The 4,359-nt window shown below is 37.3% G+C and overlaps 1 long non-coding RNA gene across 1 annotated transcript; it reads left to right on the forward strand.

The window, feature by feature from the left end:
- The first annotated feature begins 246 nt into the window (after nt 1–246).
- LOC137089613 (uncharacterized) lies at nt 247–2,144 on the forward strand. The gene is made up of 4 exons (XR_010907729.1): nt 247–460; nt 1,147–1,193; nt 1,369–1,398; nt 1,761–2,144. It is a non-coding gene; the product is annotated as an uncharacterized lncRNA (long non-coding RNA).
- Nucleotides 2,145–4,359: the final 2,215 nt, after the last annotated feature.

Consider the following 4,359-nt stretch of genomic DNA (forward strand, 5'->3'; position numbering starts at 1 on the left):
AGGTCAAACAAAGTTTAATGTTGTATGTAAACTGCACTGTAAAAAGTGCTACACCCTCAAAGTAGGGTTTATATATTTAAAATAGTTATACTCTAGTTTATTTTATTTGCTTTATACTAAAGAGAATCAAAATACTTCCTCTTTACTTAAAATGTATCAGTTTTTATATAACAAAATATTTTAAATAAAACCATTGCAATTTATTTGGGTAGTTATTTGTATGTGGTTATTGTGTACAAGAAATGTTATAAAAGTGAGTTGACATACACAATTTATTTGAGCTGCGTTGTCGATGTGGCAGGTGTGTTCATCAAACGTAAATATTTTAAATTTTATAAGTTGGCATTATCCCTTTTTCTCTGGCGCGAGGGGACTTGCCCAGGCAGATGCAGTATCTCCCTCGGCACTTCAACTGATCGTTCGATGCAGCGGATCTGAGTTTCAGGAACTGATTAACACGGTAAGTTGAACAAATTTAGCCAAATGACTGGTAATGTAAAGTCACGCGAAATCGCTTACTCCAGGGAGCTGAGGTTAGGTTTGCAAATTGTAGGCTACTGTGTAGCTAGCTATCCTGCACACATGGCAAGCTAAGATAGCTGCACGTGCGGTTGATCGGCAGACAACAGTTAATAAGTTAATATGAAATTAATAAGTGCTGTAGTCATGCCTACTATGCGTTTTACATAATTGCCTATTATCATCGCCACTGTAACAACATTCAGGAGGGACGTGTTTAAAAAAGCAAAAAGGTAGGTAATAATTCATTGCACAAATGCCCTCAGTTATATTTTTATATTGCACAGATTCAATTTCGGGATCATATGCGATCGAAACAGTAGCAATTTCATGACAATAGTTCAATAGTTGTGCAGGCAAATAAGGGAAAGTAAAACGCAGGACTCTGGAATCAGTGATTATGTTAGTATAATTTTGCAATACTAATTCAGATGCAAAGTTTAGATTTTATAGATGTATGCTTAGTAGACTATCTGTTTTTAGAGATTTTATCCACTTTTTTAATGCTGTGTAGTCGATTATTGATAGATTTGTGGTTGAAAAACCCTACAACTTCTAACCCATAAATAAGTTGCATTTAACACTGATTTTTAACCTTATTCTAACATGCATTTTCCTGGTCTTTAGATACCCAAGCGCTTTTGTTACATGGAGTCTTCAAGCTTCACATCCAGGTAAGAAACACTTCAAAATAGATACACGGCTATAACTCATCACACGGCTAAAGAATACAGTGCAGTATGCACTAAGTCAACAACAGTATCTTTTTCGTGCTGTGCCACATTCAGAAAAATTATGAGAAATTCTGGAATGTTTTCATTAAAAAGCTTAATTTCTTTTTGACTTAAGAAGGACATGGACATCTTGGATGACATGGGGGTGAGTAAAATTATCAGGAATTTTTTTATTTGAAAGTAGACTATTCCTTTATTAAGACCAATCAGGTACATGCAAATACAATTGCATTGTTTTATTGTAATGGATCATTTGAACCAGGAAAAGACAACACTCATGGTACAGTATCATGATAGTTTAGTACCCATACTCAATGGCATTGTCATGATAGACTTCACTCTGGTCTCATGCTCTAGTCACAGTATCGATCTAGTATCCACCACTTTTACCAACAAAAATTAAATTTTGACTTTGTGTCTTATCTGTCTTCTACCTGTCTGCTATATGCATGTTATTTACAGTTTGTCTGACCAAAACCTTTATCTTTTTTTTGTCTCCACCAATAGAGTCGTGATGAAACCGAGGTGCATATTGAGCTTGGCAGTTTTAGCCCACTGAAAATGTACATGTGCCATCAACCCGACACAATTTGAATGATCATAGAAGGACAGCCCGTGGTCAGAGGTGTGCCAAACCTATCGAAAGCATGCTGCCTCTTGTTTGGACTTACCTATGCCCTTGACCTTAAGTATCCCTAAAAACTGATGTATACTTTTGAGATATATCAGTGGCTCTTTGTGGGACTGATACTTAATGTGGACTTTGGACTGTGTTCTGTTTTCTCATTACCTCATGAGGTAATCAACACCTTTGTGTACAATGTGATGTTATGGCTTAAATTTACCTTTATAAACATTGCAGATCGGGCAGTTTGGATATTTTACTTTACTCTTCTGAACAGGTTAAAAATACACATATACAGTGTTTGTTTAATATTATTGTGTACATGTGCAGCCACATTTATTGGCTGTTTTGTTGTCACTGTTAAAAGTGACACTGGTTGACATTAAATAAATATTATTGTCTTCAGTCTATCTTCCCATCTTTTTTTTCTTCAATTGAATGTGTAATTGTTATTAACAAAGTCTGATTATGTAAAGTTAATCACTGTAGTGCTTAGAATATAGACATTTAGATTTATTTGCTGAGATTATAGCTAGGGCTCAATTAAAATGTTTATTCACGTGTGATTAGGTTAATTTTATTAAGAAAATACATTTCATAAAACCTAATTAAAATGAGTACAGGTTACTTGTAACAACCCACAAATAAGTTACCTGTACTAAGAAAAGTAGGTTTATCTAACTGATTAATACTAGTATTATTAGTTAACTCAACTTGATTTTGTTGCGTTTGTATTAAGTAATGTTACAGTGTTTATTATACTTAAAAAATGCTGCAAGTTGACTCAACTTAAAACATCCAATGCAGCCACTTGCCTCACTTTTTATGAGTTATATATAGGTAGTACTTTTTACAGTGTGTGTTTGAGAGGGAGAGAGAAGAAGGTGTTCAGAGAGTTGTATTTTGGATGTTAAGCTGTTATTTGCTTTATGGACTCAATGTTGAAAATTTTAAACGTTTCAAACTGTTGGCAGAATTGAAAAATAAATAATTTTATGAAGTTACAATTTTGTTTGATTCCATAATGTATTTAACTGAACATGAGTATTTACAATGCAAATCCAAATTATTGTAATTTACTGACAGTTAATTATATATTGTCTTTTCACTTTATTAAAGGGTCATGAAACCCCCCTGCTGCAGCGGCGTTTTTTCACACCTTCGATTTGAAAAGGCTTGTTAAAAGGGGAGTGGTCGACTGTGAAAAGGTGGGATGGTATTGTGTGGAAAGAGGGAATGGTTTGCATAAATAGGGGAGTGTCAGTAGGTGCATTAAGATTATCGATACCAACAGCAGCAGTTACAGCGGTTCTGAGACATGTTCTTGGTTCACGTTGGCATTATTTACCACAGTGACATTAAATGAGCGATGAGTGCAGCGAATGAGAGAGCTATGAGTGGCGTGCAGCAGAGATCGCAAATCATTCAGCTCTTCAAACCAGCATAATTCAGTGAGGAATTAAAATAAATGTTATTCTGCATGACGAAATATTTTGCAAACGTGATAACTATATTTGTCCAAATATGCACACTGTTTGGCAAGATGAACAACGCGCCGACGTGATAAGAGAACGTGAACCACCCAACATGCGATGCGACCTACAGTCTATGGATGCGACAGAGAGGTGTAATTCTAGATCGGGGTAAAAGCGAAGGGGTTTGAGGCTAGTCTCGACCACGCATCTGAAGCACAGAGCGACGCGTGCTGGGTTGCCGTGACGATCCGCGCGGTCACTCGGCAGCTAAATCTATATTTGTCCAAATATGCAGCACACTGTTTCACTAAGAGCCCGAACACATGCGGTTTAGTGCATGGCTGTGACCACAAATAAAACGGAGAGGACGTGGCTTTTGTTCATTATCCTACAGATTGGTTATTTTGCACTCCTGACATAAATAAGATAGTCAACGCTTGCAGGTTCAGCGTGCGATTGCTCAAGTTAATTTTACTTTACCGAGCCTTTGTAGCAAAGGCTTCCACAGACGGCGCCAGTTACAGCTCGCTCGGCGCCCTTTACGTTACTTCGTATCAGCACAACGCCGCTTTCCTCTGTGACTTTTCCGCACGCTGCTTCCAAAACTTCCCCACCATGTCTCTACAATAATGATGGAAGACGAGCCTGACAGAAGACTGTCCCATGCATATTAACCAAATTGTCTTGTATGCATACTACAGCGCAGGGATTGGACTGAATGAGCTTTATGTCATGAATATATATCGAGAATCGCTCGGAGCGGTCAACGTCAGCATGTGCCGAGCAGCCCATACTTGGGCCGAAAAGCCCGCGCTGACGTCAGCATTTGTGACGTTGCTCCGACTAAGCTTTTCAAACCGGAAGACAGAAATCACTCTGAAAAATGCAAAAATAACTATTTTCACATATGAATACCATTAATGAGTAACCTTAGTGTTTTCAATGATGTGCAGCCTATAAATATCTGTTTACATCTCAAAAAAAGTGTTTTGGGGTTTCATGACCC

This window comes from Pseudorasbora parva, chromosome 9 (assembly GCF_024679245.1).
Source record: "Pseudorasbora parva isolate DD20220531a chromosome 9, ASM2467924v1, whole genome shotgun sequence".
In the NCBI taxonomy this organism is placed as follows: Eukaryota; Metazoa; Chordata; class Actinopteri; order Cypriniformes; family Gobionidae; genus Pseudorasbora; species Pseudorasbora parva.